We start from the raw sequence: 18,715 nt of genomic DNA on the forward strand, positions 1-18,715 counted from the left end.
AATGTATACATTTTTTGGTGTACCTACCCGAGAACACGCGACATATAACCGACCGTGGGAGAAGCATGGATTTTAAACACGCGTTGAGTTCATCTGCTGGTCTCCCTCGTGGAATAACTGGTAATGTTTGACTAAAATCTACAGCGATTAAAACGACATTACCTCCTTTTTTTTTTTTTACGATCTCTGAGATCTTGCTTTTTTCGGTTCAAGGCTTCATAAGCTCTTTTATGTTCCATGGTGTACTTATCCCAAACCATCATCTTTGAATGTTGCAAGACTTTCGCCTTGTATGTAGATCGACGTGCCCTCTTTTAATTGCGAGAAGCAGATATATATAGCCAAATTCTCGCGCTTTGTTGCGGCGAAGTACTGCTTTTAATTTTTTATTAAGAAGAAAAGAAAACCTTTTTAAACGGATCGAAAATATACCAATAACAATTTGTTAAGGATCTGTTTTTTTGTGAAGCTCCCTTTTCACAGCTGTCGCGCTACGGCGTGTGTTTCGTTTATTTGACAGTATGTAGATCGTGGTAATTACATTCATGGCATTCGTTTTCTGAATCACAGTCTGATTGTATGGGTGGTTACCTGCCAGGTCACGCTTGTGGTTTGTCAGCGAGTCGCCTTACGTCCACCACGTGCCCTCTTTCTGTTATTTTTTGTTCTTCGCGGTTTGCGGCTCTTCCTTCATTTCTCCCTACTGCGTTCTTTTATCTCGCGAATATGTTATTGCAATCCGCAGCGGGAGCGTTTCTATAAACTTAATTTAAACTTACGTTTTACACCGTGCTTTGTTTCCCTTATGAAGATGCTTGTATGGTTCACTCGCTCGCTTCTTATTGTTTTGCTCCCTTCTCAATTGTTTAATGAATTTTTTGTTCTTCGCTGTTTGCGGCGGCAGAGTTGAAGCCCCTAATGTTGCGGTCAGCAAGTCAGCTAACATCCGCCATGTGCCGTCTTTCAGTTGCGAGAAGCAGATCATAGAATGGTTTTAATAGTTTACTTTCAAATAATGCAAAGAGTGTTCGACACGTGTTTCTCCCTAATTCTGGACTCATCAGGCGTACACACTCACTGCATTCGCTCTCGGGAATCGAATCTCGAACGTCAGTGCCAGAGGTGAAGCCCCTAACGTTGCGCTACGGCGTGTGGTTCGTTTATACCTCGTGTCTTCTCATTCAACTTTTATCTCGCGAATATGTTATTGCAATCCGCAGCGGGAGCGTTTCTATAAACTTAATTTAAACTTACGTTTTACACCGTGCTTTGTTTCCTTTATGAAGATGCTTGTATGCTTTACTCGCTCACTTCTTATTGTTTTGCTCCCTTCTCAATTGTATAATGAATTTTTTGTTCTTCGCTGTTTGCGGCTCCTCCTTCATTCCTCCCTACTGCGTTCACAGTCTTTTCACATGATTACGTGGGAGGCGTGATGACGTGACACTCAACTCCTCCTCCCACGGCCATCGAGCTGCCGTCCATTACAGTATATTGTGAAAAAAGAGGTTCCAGTTATGACCATTACACGTTGAATTTCGAAATGAAACCTTCCTAACTTTTGTAAGTAAGCTATAAGGAATCAGCCTGCCAAATTTCAACCTTCCATCTACACGGGAAGTTGCAGAATTAGTGATCAGTCAGTCAGTCAGTCAGTGAGGGCTTTGCCTTTTATTAATTAGTATAGATAATAAAATTGGCATTTATCTTAAGGCATCATGTTTACAAAACCTAATTTAGCCTAGCAGTTTTATAGAAATAAATGGTCCTTTTTCCAGAAAAGAATGAAGCATTTTGTTGATAGGGCATTGTGATGACTGTGTCCTGTGTGAGTTTTAACTGTGAAAGTCTACTTGTTAAGATTCTTTAATCCATTCCAAGTTCCAGTTGTTGCAATCAGATCACAGGCTGAAGAATTCAATAATAAAAAACCAACCAGTTCCTTCATTCCAATGGCTATTAATCTTCTGAAAAAGTTCAACTTTACATCCACGGACTTAAATTATGAGGGTGAACTGTTATTTGAATCAATCATTAGACAAATCTAAATATTGGTTTAATTTTTGTGCTTGATCTAATGTTTTACAGTAAGTATCTGCTGCTGTATCATGCTATATTCTGTGTGATGTGTTTTTAATGTTATGTTGTGGTATCTCTGTAAAACCTGCTATAAAACTCTATTGAGATCATCCATCCATCCATCCATCCATTTTCCAAGCTGCTGAATCCGAACACAGGGTCACGGGGGTCTGCTGGAGCCAATCCCAACCAACACAGGGCACAAGGCAGGAACCAATCCCAGGCAGGGTGCCAACCCACCGCAGGACACACACAAACACACCCACACACCAAGCACACACTAGGGCCAATTTAGAATCGCCAGTCCACCTAACCTGCATGTCTTTGGACTGTGGGAGGAAACCGGAGCGCCCGGAGGAAACCCACGCAGACACGGGGAGAACATGCAAACTCCACGCAGGGAGGACCCGGGAGGCAAACCCAGGTCCCCAGGTCTCCCAACTGTGAGGCAGCAGCGCTACCCACTGCGCCACTGTGCCGCCCTCTATTGAGATAATAAAATTGAATTTAACAGCTATAAAATAAAAATATTCTGTAGTGACAGACCAGAATTAAAACAGCTACAAATAGTTCAGTTCATAATTAATAGCCCATTAATACAGTGTAGTGAAATTCTTACTTTTATGTCTAATCACATCATCAGCATCTTTTGTGTGGGCACTCATAATTTAATGTGAATGTTTTTATTCACCCATATTGATACAATTCTATTGTTAATTTTTAACTCACCAAAAACTGTGCTTTTTTATACATTTTTATTGAATGAATTTTATACTTTATAAATAACAAGTGAAAGATGTAGGAATAATGCTTATCCATATATATAAAAATATATATATATATATATACATATATATAGATATACCTGTATAACAAAACAAAATTTTACATTTCTAGGAGTTGTCAGATTTTTCTTTTTTTTTTAGTTACAAATTTATTTAGGTTTTGACACCTTCAGAATTGTACCATACAAAAAGGATTAATATAAAGAAAAGAGAACCAAAAATCAAAAATGACTTTTCACTCATTTAAACAGAACCCCTAACATACAAAGCACATAAAATTGTCCAGAAATCCATGCCACAAAAATTTCCCCGTCCCTAATTTCATTGTGTAAGTATGCTAAAAGTACCTTGTTAATTTAAATTTATTGTCGCTTTGCAGTCTTTTGAACATCAATATATTATATGCTTATATTGCAGGTAATTCCTTTGTAATGCCTTTCTACAATTAAATTTACTGTTACTTCAATAAAACTGTTACACTTATCTTTAACACTAGAATCCCTGAAGCCTATGAAAAAACTTGTAATTCCAGGCCACCTTAAATTCCTTTGCAGCTCCTCCTCAGCGTCTTTGTTTTGCAAATGTGTCAATCAGCACAAGCAGCAGGCAGCCTGCTATCCCAATCCCCCACTGACGTAGCTGAAATTAAGTCAGGTGCAAAATTCTCATAGCTGGAGTCAGGTCTCTGGAATTGTATAGGGTAAATAATATATTGTTATTTGGAATATATACATATAAATGTGCGTTTTGTGTCTACAACGATATGTGTAAATGTAGGATGACTAGAAATGCAAGGCAAGAAATGTTGAATACGTAGCTAAAACAGAAACTTATTTCATGTTATAGTAATAATTGGCAAATTGCTGACATGAAGTGTATAATGTGTGAAGACTGAAGTCCAAATATCAAATAAATACTTTCACAAAAGGTATAACAAAACAAGTGTACTTTTACTCAAGAATATAACTGATGGGTCTGTAACAGCCGACATAAATTTATGGTACTTGTAAAAGTTAGTGCTGAAGGGATCAAAGGACATACACAAGTGCAGCTCAATCATTTCTTCTTGGTATCATGTTGAGCAAAAAGACACCACAGTGTCTGTGGTGGATGTTACTTTTCCTCAAACATGGACATTCACACCAACATGTCATTTGATTGATTTTTTTTTATTATTGAAGAGTCCAAGAATGAAACTAAATAAAAAAATTGTTTAAATTCAGTTTTATTCAAGAATCCATGAATAAAACTGAATAAAAAAAATCTTGTTGAAATGAATGTCCGTGTGCAAGGAAAAGTAACATCCTTTAGAAGTACCATAAATTTACACAGGATGTTGCATACTTGCATCAAATGAATGTTTTTGTTGTATGATAATAATAATAAGCAGCTCGCTACTCAAAGCCGTTGCAGAATTTGAAGCTGTTGCATCACCATTGCTAAGCAGTATCTTATCCGCTATGCCATCAACACGGACCCGTGCGGGAGCAGCATTACCACTCTGACAACTGGTTGAAAATAAAATGCATAAACACATGCATGTGAACATCTTTTACTTTGTCCCGACTGATAGTTGGGCTTCATCAACATGTCAACTGAGCAATTTCTTTATCTTTGGTTTTATTCTTGAAAAAAGCATACTTGTTTTGTTAAAAATTTTACAAAAGTGTTTCTTGGACATTTGAGCTTCACCATCCTACTCTTCACATCAAAATTATGCAGTTATTACTAAAACATATGAAAACATTTTCTGTTTTAGCTGTGTGTTCATCATTTCTTGCCTCGCATTTCCTCTGTCATTCTATACTTACATAGATGACTGTAGACACAGAATATGCATGAAATGTATGTATTTCAAATCACGGTATTTCATTACCTATATAATTCCTTACAAACACATCGCTAGGTAAACACTTTGACACAGACTTAAGCTGTGAGAATTTCAGCAGGACGATGCCTTCATCTGACTGAATGGGGAGTGAGGGGTGTTTATAGGCTGCATTTTGCTAAACCACACATTTGCAAAACAACACTGGGCTAACAGTGCAGTGATAAGGAGCAGCGAGCTTCATGGTGTATGTCAGGAACAATGAAAAAAATTCTCAAATTCAGAGATTCTAGTGTTAAATATGCTTCACTAGTTCTCAGAATGAATTATTTTGTTGAAATTAAATAAAAAAGTAATAATAATCCTCCCACTGTATTCTGTCTTCATTAGAGTCTATGCCAGCAACAACAATTACAAGATAGAATCCCATTTTAGACTACATGGCAGTACGTGAGAGTCCACTATCACAACATACTCACAAACATAGACACATTTGTAGAGTCACCTGAAAGTAACTATGTATGCTTTTGAACTGTGGCAACTGGAATCAAAATGAAAACATTTAAATACCAGGGTAATATTTAATCAAGGATATGCATTTGCTTTAAAGAAAAAAAGAAAAATTACTACTCATTTTAAGCATTTGATTCAACTGTGCAGCATAACTTGTGTTTGCACATTAGCTCACATGTAACAGCACTCAAGTGAGTGAGTCCACCTCAAAGTATTTGAGTGCATGTGTGATGATGCTCTTCAACATTAAAAGTCACGCAGACTAGTTCAGTTTTTTTATTTTAAGGCTAGATTTCTGCTACTGCACATGAAGGAAACAATAATCCTATGATCAGTAGTTACACCCTCAAAGGTGGACCTGTTAACAGTGGTCAATCAATAATCCTCTCTCTGGTTGCATAAAACATTGGATTTAAAAGATTGGTGCCAACTTGTCACCAGTGAGCAGTTCTCCAGAGAGGACGTACTACAAGATGCTACAAGATAAAATGACTTTGGCAATGCGTTTGATTACTAGCGTCTGTCAAAAAAAAGATAGTGCTAACTGGTGTTTTTCAGAAGATTGCAAACAGCCTTTATGATGTATCCTTAGCTCATGCCTGATAACTTGTGATTTTTACTTTAAAATATTATTCTGAGTAAACTTAAGAAAGCCAGGTGTAACAAAGGCACTATATAAACGCCTGACCCGGCACAGATGGACACGGGAGGCACGTATAAAATAAAAGACTTTTATTGTTCTTCACCTGTGGGGTACGTCTTCCCCATAAACCCCACAGGCACAACACAGTCCCCAGTGTACAAACACACAAAGTAAGCACACCACACTCCTCTCTTCCAGAACCACCACTCCTCCTCCAGGCAACCTTGTCCTCCTCCACCCGACTCTGGTCACTGAGTGGTGGTTGCTGACTCCTTTTATTGGGCACCCAGAAGTGCTCCAGGTGTTTGATTGCCAACACCCGGCTGCACTTCCTTGTGTGGCGAATATGCTGCCCAGACGGGCTCAGGAGTCCCAGCTGCAGCACCCCTGGCTGCTCCTGCAAAACCCAACAGGGCTGCACAAAACTCCAACCCCCATGAAGCCCTGGGGGAGTCCAAGGCACCGCTGCAACCCAGGAAGGCTGCCATCTAGCATCCAAGGGGAGATACTGGGTTTCCCATCATTGCTCCCCCGGAAGATATGCTGCAGGGGCGTCCCGGCCGGGCATGGGTCCCGGCCATCTGCCATACAGGTAAAACATTCTCCAGCATAACATGAACAGATTTGTTAAATACCTTATTAGTTGTTTGGCCCTGGTTCTTTCAAATGTCACATGCTTTCATATTTACCAGTTCCTACACCATAATTGTCTATCTTTCAATGTTAACGTTTTAACATTGGAAAGCATTAGGAAAAGAGGACTTAATTATGAGTGTGTTATAAAGTACCCATTGCAGTCAGTAATCTCAATGCACATCTTTTTAGTAATATTAAAAAGGCAAGTTTACAGGGGGATATTATAGTCATAGGAATCATTAACTACCTGAATATTAACTGGGATAACTAGCAAACAGCGAAGCCCAAAAGTAGGAGTTCTTAGAAGTAGTGATGGGCCGCTCAATACTCAGGTTTCGACACTGCGTCGAGCTTTCGAAGCACTGCAGATCGAAGCACCGCTTCAAGGCTTGCTTCAAATACGGCCATCACGTGATTTTGAGACACGCTAGCGTAATGACGTCATTGATATCGGCGCAGTCAGCAGTCAATTTGGTCACTCACTAGTCTGCTGAAGTGCTTTGGCTCAAAGCGTAAAAGTAGTTGCTCCTGCTACAGTGATAAGGTGTGCTAACCTGAGTTCAAATCCTAATTGGGGCTCGCATATGTTGAAATAAGGATTTTGTATAAAACAGTTAAGTAGTACTTGTCTGAAAGTTAACAAATATATTTTGTAAACATCATGTACGATTTACATGGGGCACCTTTTTCCTTGGTGTGGAATCGTGTCCACCTAGAATCTGTAACAAATTAATGAGCATATTTTGCATAAGGTAGCACGTATTATAACAATCCAGAATCTATTCTACCCCATGTCGATCATGCCAGAGAGGCTAACAAACGCTTCACTAAATCCGACGTGGTCATTACACCAGTATATGCGCAAGACACTCTCATTAAACGTTTTTACTATTCAGTGATTCCCAGATCTGTAGCTGATTTGTATTATTGATTTCCAAAAAGCAATGTGAGTAAAAGCGTGTGCTGCATAACTAATCACAACTGTGTTTAAAACAGAATCAGCGCCATCAACAATGTCTTCTGCAATTTTAGGAAAGCCTCAGGATTTCTGCGTTAATGAGACAAAAAGTTGTAAAGAAACTTTGCGAATTCATCCAGAGGTGAACATAAAGATCACTCAAGTACTGACAAGAAGGAGCAGCTGGATAAGCACATCTGGAGCCAAACTTTCAAAAAAGCACCTGACTTTGTCAGCAACATCCTTTCCTTCTGAATGCATCTTATCAAAGGCTGCGTGGGGGGGTTAAATAAGTAATCTTCCAAACTGCAAAACAACAGAGTAAATCATTGATGTAAATAGAATTATTGAAAGACTAAGCTTTTGTCATTTCTGTATTCTTAAACCATCTTCCAGTTACACAATCCCCCGCAGTCACTGTCACGTTTAACGTTCCCTGCTCCTTACCTGTCTTGTTACCCAAAGCATCAACACTCAGTTTCATTCAAGCCTTTACCGTCCTTCCTTTCATAGACATAAAATAAGACACACATTTCCTCTACATACGTGTCCAATAATAATAGTAAGCTGGCAAGAATGAGAAAAAGCACAAGATGGGAATATTCATGACAAGAGCCTCGGCATCAGGGTGAGAATGTGCCTTGTCACCCATTACGTGAGCTTGTCTGCCACCCCTCTGTTGCACTGGCACACATCACACTCGGGGGCAAATGCAATGGAGAATACCGACAATGTACACCTTCAGAAGTGGAATAAATCAACTGTATAAGTAGAACATTTCAGATAAACTATGAATTTTGTTAATCATAAACAATGCAACATAACTATTATATGTGTTGTTACTTTTTATTTATTCTCACCAAACGTTACATATCTACATGGGAAATGAACATGGGTAATATGTTTATAATCATTCTCACTAAAATACACTGTCAAAATATTTAATGAGCAAATTGAGACACATTGGCCTTTAGGAAATATCAAAAAGCGTGTGCGCTGTCATTTAGGACAGAATGCATTGTCAACGTGATGCACTCTCTACTGATGCGTTGTCACAAAAAAAAAGAAACAGCAAGTCCATGCAAACTCATATCCTCCTTGATTTTTGACCTTATGATTAATTGTCAATGTCAAATCAATAAAGTCATTTTAAGATGATGTCAAGTCTGCTATAGTCGGTTCAATTAACACTCCTTTTAAAAAGTTTGCTTATGCAGAATATAAAACAGAATCTCAATGATACGGGACTCGCAAGTAGTAACAAATAATATGTGACACTGAGAAATTATAATTCCTAATAACGGGAACTAGTAAAAACTATGACTTCCTAAAATGGACACTGTAAATGTAGGCATTTCAATAAATAATTTAGGAGACTTGTGTGTGCATTTCAATACCAATTTAAGAACTACGTAGGCTACCTGTTGTACTATAAACGGTACCTCAAGCAGCACTTAACAGTAAATAGTCTAACAGGACAATGACTGACTGAAACGAAGATGCTGCGCCGCTACAATAAAGGTTCACACTGTCATTCTGCCTGTTTAGAAGGCGCTGATTGGCTGAAACTGTTTATAGCGAATTGTCTCAAATTGGTAGTGCCGTATAGTGATCAGAAACTAAAAGACACATTTAGGCATGCTGCATAGAAGTTTGTTTTTCTACAATACAAATTCAGTACGACACCAGGGTCTCCAAACACACAAATATGAAGCTTATTACGTTTTACAGTGAAACTCTTTACATACACAATATAATTAGGGACGAGTGCCCCCTGCCCGACTGCGGCGGCCCAACCTTCCCTCGACAGCTTGATTCACTCGCTGTCTGTCCAAGCTGAAAATATTGTTAAATGGAGGAATTGAAAAAAACCTTTCACAAGTGGAGGATCAACAACGCAAATCCCCGGTGTTTTTACTGAGAGACAGTTGCGATACCATTGAGCCACCTAATCGGGATAATTAATGAGCTTCGCACAACTGAACTACTACTACTGTTCTTACTGCAGCGGATGTGGAAATATGTTGTTTGACATATACACGTTAAATTGGTTTAATTGACACGAGAGTATCATTGTTGTATTCTCCTAATGAAGACGAAAAAATTATATTCATAGATGTATACTATATGACGTACGGTTTTGAACAACATTAAGCGTTCCATTAAAAGTTTGCATGATTTACCTAATCTTTTTATATATATAAAGTTGATATATGACAATATATCTTTGACACTATGTATCAGACAAAGGAAATCACAGCAATCCACAAGAACAATAATTACTTCTCAGCAACTACCTGAATTGTAGTTTAACTATATTAACTGAAGTGTTTAATGTCAATACAAATTACAAAATATAACTAGAGAGTTAAGTGTCAGATAGACTCTCAAAATATAGAGGTCAATGCCTTTGAGTGTGCTGAGGCTTCACAAAGATTCAGTAACCAGTGACCATGTCTGCTCGAGGCTTCAAAGCCCTATCATGATCCAATCTCAGTACTACGCATGTCTGAGGCTTCGGAACCCCATCATGATCTAAGTACTACGCATGTTTGAGGCTTCGGAGCCCCGTCATGATCTCAGTACTACGCATGTCTGAGGCTTCGGAACCCCATCATGATCTCAGTACTATGCATGTTTGAGGCTTTGGAGCCCCGTCATGAGCTCAGTACTACGCATGTCTGAGGCTTCAGAGCCCCATTATGAGCTCAGTACTACGCATGTCTGAGGCTTCAAAGCCCCGCTCGAAACCCGTCATGACGCAATCTCAGTACTACGCATGACTGAGGCTTCGGAGCCCCATCATGAGCTCAGTACTACGCATGTCTGAGGCTTCGAAGCCCCGTTCAAAGCCTGTCATGACGCAGTCTCAGTTCTATGCATGTCTGAGGCTTCGAATCTGCTCGAGGCTTCGAAGCCTCAGTTAACACAGTGCGCATGTCTGAGGCTTCGGAGCCCCGTCATGATCTCAGTACTACGCATATCTGAGGCTTCAAAGCCCCGTCATGATGCAATCTCAGTACGCATGTCTGCTCAGTGCTTCTAACCAAGCTTGACGATTCCAGTGTGCATGTCTGCCATTTGAAGTACATATGGCATCAACAGAGTTCAAAGACTCGACAGAATTCCCATTGAAATGAATGTTTGTGGATGATCCATACATGTTAAATGATTGTGCCCGATAATACTTTGTGGCAAAAAATAAAATTATAAATTATACATCATACAAATGCCGACTTGTAGAATGCATAATGCTGCAAAGAAGAGCTTTAGTAATACGGGTGACGACACATCTCTCACTATAATACTCTCATAAATATCCATTCTTCGCCTCATGCAACGTTTTTATGCAACACTGAACGTATGTCATATAGTATACATCTATATATAATTGTTTTTGTCTTCATTACATACATACATACATACATAAAAAACATACATTATATATATCCACCCTGCTGAAAACAGTAGTGGTGCAGCAGTAGCGTTGCTGCTCCATAATAAGGCTTGCGTGGGTTCGGGTCCCACGTCCACCCATTGTGAATTGTGACCCAAAAGAGTCTGTTTTTCTTTTTTTTTCCCATTTAACAGCAAATTCCACCGTAGACCGAGAGCGAGCAAGGCGAGAACACTAGTAAAGATATATCAAATGGAAATGGGCATCTTGTTTTATGTCTATAACAAAAAAAAATATTTGAGTGACGATTTCAACTGTTATTGTAGTTGTTGATGGCGGGTTTAGCGGTTTAAATTTTTAAATATTAAATTAATAAGGTGTAATGTGTTCTTACTTTGAGTGTTGGGGGTGGGGGGGGAGAGCTACACGGTAAATGTGTTAGTAACTGGGATTGCGCCTCTATAACTGAAAGATTGCTTAGGAATGATACAGACTGGACAACTATATGTTTTAGGAAATGTTTTATTATTGCACTGTGCTGTGACTAAGACAACTTTTTACTGATCGCCTGTCCGGACCTTTTTCGGCAGCAGGTCCAGATGTGTTTATCCCGCTGCTTTTTGTTGTTGCCTCAGCACTCAAGAGGATCTTTAATGCCGACCTTGATATGTGCAATGCTCACTTGATCGATGCACTGCTCACCTTGGAGTATCTCGTGTGTGTCTGTGTGCCGGTGACTGATCTGGGCCGTGTCTCTCAGCCTCTCTGATGGATTGACACCTTTGAATGTTTGGTGCAGCAGAGCAAATTCAACCTCATCTATCACAGTGGGTTTGTTATCACCTTATTCAATGGAGGGGTTCATGGACGTCAAATGGCGATGAATAGAAGATGAATTAATGTAAATACGTGAGCTGCCTTATGCAATTAGTCATCGCATTTTGATGGCGATTCTAAGTGGGGATGATTCCCGAACAGATCTCTTATGCGATCCTTCCACAGTATCTCTCAAAATTATGTAGTTCAAATTGGTTATAATGATTTTACTCCAGATTATTTTTTTAATTATTATGAGTCTTTAGTTCGGATTGAACTCGGGCTAGCACTACGCTCAGAATTTGAAAAGCAACCACCTTAGTTAATTGAGCCACTGACGGCGTCTTTTCTTCATAGCGAACACGTTACTTTTGAGCTCCAAAAAATATTGTAAAGTATTAATAAATGAAATATTTTAATACTTGATCGAATAATAACATCTGTGATTTAAGGATTTCACCTTTTCTTTCTCAAATGTGCTTACCTATATCATGGCAAAGTACAGGGATAAACCTTTATTTTCTGTCTACTCCGTTTTAATTAAGTCAGACCAAAGAAAACATTTAAGGCTATTAAATGTGATCTCAAGAAAAGATGAGGGTTAATTATAATACTAATAACAGGAGCGATTATAATGATACAGTGCAAAAGTAAATACTAATTGAAAGAGCCGGGAATCCATGAGTGAGGCGTCTTATTTTGTTTAACTCTTGCTATCGTATAGTGCATTCTGCCTTTCGGCGTTAGTTATATTTATATTTTTTAGACATCAGACACTAGAAGCTGCTGACGAACCCTTCTCTTCATTGTCAGTCTGTAGCTGCGAAAAAATAAAAGCAATAAGAGTTGTAACAGACGTCATTGAACTGGATCATAAGTTTGTGTAATGTTAATGAAAATGGCCAGGAGGTGTCACTAGAGAGGTGAGTGTCAAATGCTTCGAAGCTTCGATGTGATTTCCGACACAATTGCTTCAAACGTGTTGATGCTTCGTGAGGCTTCTCTCCGCCCATCACTACTTAGAAGTAATCAGTGACTGTTTTTTAACAGTGTATGCTAAAGTGCCAACATAGGGGAAGACTTAGTAGAAGATCAACTTAGAAGAAGATTTAGTATTTTGTAATAATCAGGATAGACCTCAGGGTGTAGATGTGATTGACCCACTAGGGTCAAGTGACCATAATATAAAACAGCTCTCAGTGTTTTGGAACAGTGCAGATTCAAAGACTACAACGGTTGTTTAACTTTGGTAGGGCAAATTTTGAGCAGATGTGTCAAAGTCCAAGTAGGATAGACTTGGATAAGCTTTTAAGTGTGGAGGAGACAGTCGAGGAGCAGTGAAACATGTTTAAAAAAGCTTTACATATAATGCAGGACAGGTCCATACCAAAATTTGGAATTAGTAGGAAACTTAAAAAAACCTCTCCACAAGGTTAATAAAGAGTTGAAAATGAAGCTGCAAATGAAAAAAACAGTTGTATAAGGTATATAAGATTTGTAACTCCAGAATGAATCGTGGGGCATATGGGAACATGAGGCCAGCCATTAAGAAGGATATTGGAGGCTGAAAGGCAGGTAGAGAGGAATATAGCAGATTAAGCGAAAGATGACCCAAACAGATTCTTTCAGTATTTTTAGTAGTAAAAGAATAGTAGAGGAGGTGTTGTGCATCAGGAATAGTAAAGGGGAATTGAAAAAAATTAAATCAAATAACAGATGCACTAAACTCAAATTTTTTTGAGTTTTTCACGTGCAAGGAAGTAGATAACCTCCCACCTGTAAAAGGGAATACTAAGGTGATACTGAATGATTTGGAAATTGTGGAAGAAAATGTACTGTTTAGATTAAATAAGCTGAAACCAAACAAATATCCAGGACCAGATCATATTTATCCTCAAGTTAAAGTTAGAGAATAGCAAGTACATATATAAACCCTTGAGACAAGTTTTTAGAAAGTCACTGCACACTGGGAAAATTCAGAAATATTAATCCATTTTATAAAAAGGGTGAGCAGGCAGCAAGTAGGCATGTGCAGATTTGTGGCAGATGAAATTTAATGTCAGTAAATGGAAAGTATTACACGTAGGAAGTAATGAGGTTTGAATACACAATGGGAGGTCTGAAAGTCAACCTAGAGTACTGTGTAAATTTTTGGTCTCCAGGCTACAATAAGGGCATGGCAGTGCTTGAAAAAGTCCAGAGAAGAGTGACTAGGTAGTTGCAGGGCTACAGGGGATGAATTATGAAGAGAAATTAAAAGAGCCAAGCCTTTTCAGTTTAAGCCAAAGAAGATTAAGAGGATACATGATTGAGGATACATGATTGAAGTGTTTAAAATTATGTATAAAATTAATACAATGGCTCAAAACTGTTGTTTTAAAATGACTTCATCAAGAAAATGTGGACACAGTTGAAAACTTGTTAAGGGTAAATTTAACACAAACGTTAGGGAGTTTTTTTTTTTTTACACAGAGAAGCATGGATACATTGAATCAGCTACCAAGTAGTTTGCTAAACAGCAGGACTTTAGGGACTTTCAAAATTCAACTTGATGTTATTTTTGAAGAATTAAGTGGATAGGATTAGCAAGCTTTGTTGGGTTGAATGGCGTGTTCTTGTCCATATTGTTCTGAAGTTAATGTAGTGCTATACCACAGTCACAGCCACATGAGAACTCGATTGGAAGCATTTCATAAAGTAGCAGCAAATAACTAAGGTCATTTTAAAGGTTTTCATTTAAATATGCATAAAGATGATTTTCCACCACTATGTTTTGTTAGTTTCTCCAAAATGTATTGTTGTGGCTGAAAGGCAATGCTTTTACTCACAACATTTGAACCTGCACTCATGGAAAACTACCATAATGCAGTTCCGCTCAAAGACAGAAAACGCTATGTGCCATGTAAAACATTTATAATCTCTAATAGTGGGTAGTGGCCCGGAAACCTTAAGAAACAAACTAGAAAAGCTGGTCTCATAATTTAATGTCAATGTGCGCTGGTTGAGCATGGCATTCCAGCTACCGTGTTTCCCTGAAAATAGGATCTACTCCAAAAATAAGACCTAGTATGATTTTCAGGCTGCTCTGTAATATAAGCCCTACCCCAAAAATAAGCCCTAGTCAAGATCGTTAGGAGAAAAGTAAGGCGCCAACTTTAAACTTCACGCAATGTGACACGTGAGCCGGAAACATCCATTAAATTCCGAGGACACCTTGCCACAATATCTCTAAAAAGGATGTTTAATAATTACATCCATCAATCCGGGGATGCGCCCATTCCAGCAGCATCGGCACAAAACAGAAACAAAATCACTGGAACAGGGCATCAGCTCATCGCAAGGTGAACACAAACACACACGTACACCAACATCATTGTAGCTTCACAAAATCTCAAAACCTTCATGTCTTAGAATGGAAAACTGAGCACACTGTGGAAACCCACCAGGAAAATGTGCAAACTCCAGGCAGGGATCACAAGGGACGTGACTCCCTGCGAGACAGCAGCGCTACCACTCTGCCACCGTGCCACTCCATATGTGTAACTATAGTATTCATCCATCCATCCATCGCGTTGCGATTAAGAACTGGATCGGTTTTAAGATGACGTTTACGACAGTTTACTTTAATGACAAAGTAAACTACAGGATTAAATATAGACATTTCGAGTTTAAAGCCGAAATTTCCACTTTAATCATAAAATAGACATTTTCATTATGTCATTTTTTTTTCTCTGTGGCTCAAATATGCTGCCATACATTCTGATGGTATTGAAAGGTACAAAAAAAAAAAAGACGGCACAGAAGATGTTATTTGAGACTTCTAAAATCTATCGTGTCATTACTTTGGGGAATATGCAACGCCTGAATATAAAGTCAACATGAATATATTTGTATGTCGGCATTGAACCATTCATCAAACATCGAAGCACGCACATTGGTCCTGGAGGATCCTAAAAGCGGCTGGAGTAGCAAGAAATTCAGGCTGGAATTCATGGTTTGAATGTGGAGAGTTATGATGATATTCCAGAAGAAGATGACATGACTGTATTTGGATAAATGTATATTGTTGCACATGAATAAATACAAGATATCCCCTGAAAATAAGCCCTAGTGCATCTTTTGGAGCAAAAATTAATATAAGACCCGGTCTTATTTTCAGGGGAACACGGTACATCAGGGCATGATACAAATAAGCACAACTAGCACAGCAATATTTATTATAGATTTTTTTGGGGATTAATAGCAATAATTATAATAGACCATGTTGTATTTCCGTGTGGGATAGCAGCCTACCTAGCTACCTAGGGGTTTGAGCCACTGGAGCCCAACCTTTGTGTATTTCCCTGAACTAAATGCACAAAAATATGAAGCACGGTGACCTGTGCTAATGGTACCTTGACACGGATATGACTAGTGGTTGTGTGCAGTGGAGGAAAAGAAAAAACTTCAAAGAAGGCAACTGGACTTGATCAAAACAAAAAAAAAAATGAATGAGACCAACAGCCAAGTCTGGGACAAGTTCAGGTAAGAATACCCCAAAATCCAAGACAATCAAAAAAACATCTTGAGTCCAGATTCGAGTCCAAGACTGAACTCAAGTAATACGGCCCTACCACAATCTTTGAAACTCCTTCAAAGGAAGCAGAAAATCTCTGATGATCTGAGAGTGTTTAGATCGTTTAAAAGTGAATTTACGTATGCTCTCTACATGTTCACTGGAAGGAGGTGGAGAAAACTTAGACTATTAAAATTTTTATTAGGCTAAAAACATCTCTTTATAACTTGGATATTCTTTATTTGTTGAATAGTGTCTTTATTGTAGAATTTTAAAGTTTTATGCTTTTATTATATATTTAATTAGTTGCATTACCTGGCTTTGCCTGGAAAAATTCCTAATACAGTGGGCATCGGTTATAGTGCTGTTAATCAGATGTGTCAGAAGTACTATGTGATAATACTTTTCTTTACAATCTTTTTTTTTTTTTATTAAGATATATATCATCCATCCAGCGCCTTATTTGGCCTAGGAGTAAAACATCTGTGTCAAGGGTCAATTCTTGCTTTTCCTAGTAACTGACCTTGACTTTTGTTGATGGTCATTGGGAAAAATGCGGTTTTACAGGAAACTGTATTATTCTGAATTCAGACAGGTAATTAGTAGGAATAATGAGGGTTTGGGATATAATATAACTTCACCTTTTAGCTTATCCTGTAAAAAAAGGTAGCTTCATTTCAGAATTGATTGTAATCCCACCGTAGTGCAAGAGTTTATGAACTAGGGACTAATACATGTACTCAAGAAGGTAGCTTCCTATCATGTCATCTTTGAGTTTCACAGATCTTTTGTCCTTCCGTTTCTCTTCTGGTAGAAGCCTTCATTGGCATTAAGCAGCAGCAGAACTTCTCTGCATGATTCCTTCCCTTCCTTTGCAGTGCTCAGCAGAAAAAAGTAGGTGCTATAAAAGAATAACCCACTCATAAAGCATTATTACCAACAAGTATGGACAAATAAAAAAACACATATCGACTAATTTTGTTTTATTTTCTGCAACGTCACCGTTTTTAAGATTTTTGGGTATTTAGCTTTTTCATTGTGGGGTTGGTTTTACCCATACATATTAATATATCAAAATGTCCTTTCTTAATGGATGCCTAGTGCCCCAGATGTGCCATCCTCCCAAATTTCAACTTTTTAACTAAATAGGAAGTAGTGTTGTTGTTGATGAGTGAGTCAGTCAACTTTGCATTATATACACAGTATGTAGATGGAGGCACTTGGAACTTTGAACATCTGTAGTATTTTGGATGTTTTCTGGAGACTACAATCCTTCACAAATATAAAACATGTGAAGCAATGCATCACATTCATTGAGTGATCCAAACTCGATTATATTTCAGCAGTCGGCTCTTGTCACATATCCAAACTGAGCAAAGCACACCTGAGTTTTGGTGAGAGCTGTAAAAATTTCAGCCTTATAGAACATCGTTTGTCTCTCATCTCCTTTTAATAATATACCACAAGTGGCTTTTTCCAAGGGGCTTCATTATCAATAAAAATGCATAAAGAGTATGGAACTCTGGCACTCACCCATGTTGAACCCTAAAACAATGAAGTTGTTAGGCTGCTAATTTGCTTTATTTGAGGGAAATTTTAATTAAATTTGTATTTGTCTGCTTAAGATGCATTTAAAGTTTTGAGTGTAAATATAACACATGTATTGTGAGACGTGGGTCCAAACACCACCAGACAGACACCAACACTTTATAAAACACATGTTTATTAAAGCTAATAAGTCTCACACAGCACACAGTGCTCCCAGCATCAATCACCCTCCTCACAGGCTTCTGTCCCAGTCTCTGTGGGCCACCTTTCCTCTCCTCCCGGGAGCTTTGTCCTGTTCCTGTTTCCGACTCTAGCTTCCTGACAGGAGTGAGGCGGCCCCTTTTATTTCCACCCGGATGGGCTCCAGGTGCTTGATGATGCTCTTCCAGCAGCACTGGTGTGGCGGAAGTGCTGCCCTTGCACCCGGAAGCACTCCAGGTGTCCCTGGAAGGTCCTTCCTCCACCTTCCCAGGTGTGGTGGAAGTGCAGGTTTCCCAGGCTCCACAATGCTTGGGGCACCCCCTGGCAGTGGCCACAGGCCCCTATAGGTTTGAGCCTCCTGGCTCGGTCCCCATGGTCCCCTCCTTATCCAGGGTGGTTGCCCCCTCGTGGCCTGGGGGACGTACACACTGCCTACCGGTCCTTCCAAGCATTCCGGCTGGGTCTGGCCCCCAGCCTCCTGTGACACAACAATGTATTTAAAGCCTGTCCATATACAATCGGGATACAAGAGTCAGATTATGTGATTCAAATTATCGGCAAGGTAAAGTCCATTGGTGATGTAAGTAATCAGTCGTTTAATACTTTTGATAACATTCATCAGTGCAAACCTTTGGGGCATTGTCAGTAGCTAGTAGCTAAACAGTGAAGTTTATGCTACTGCATATCTCCCAACTGTACAGAAAGCATCTAAAAAATTAAATTATATTAGATGTGTGACCTTGAGAGAGTTTGAAA

The 18,715-nt window shown here is 38.9% G+C and overlaps 1 protein-coding gene across 1 annotated transcript in view; it reads left to right on the forward strand.

Moving 5' to 3' along the window:
- slc7a10a (solute carrier family 7 member 10a) overlaps window positions 1-18,715 on the forward strand; it is a 272,071-nt gene that overhangs the window by 237,209 nt on the left and 16,147 nt on the right. The window lies entirely within an intron of this gene.

Source organism: Erpetoichthys calabaricus, chromosome 9, assembly GCF_900747795.2.
Source record: "Erpetoichthys calabaricus chromosome 9, fErpCal1.3, whole genome shotgun sequence".
Lineage (NCBI taxonomy): Eukaryota > Metazoa > Chordata > Cladistia > Polypteriformes > Polypteridae > Erpetoichthys > Erpetoichthys calabaricus.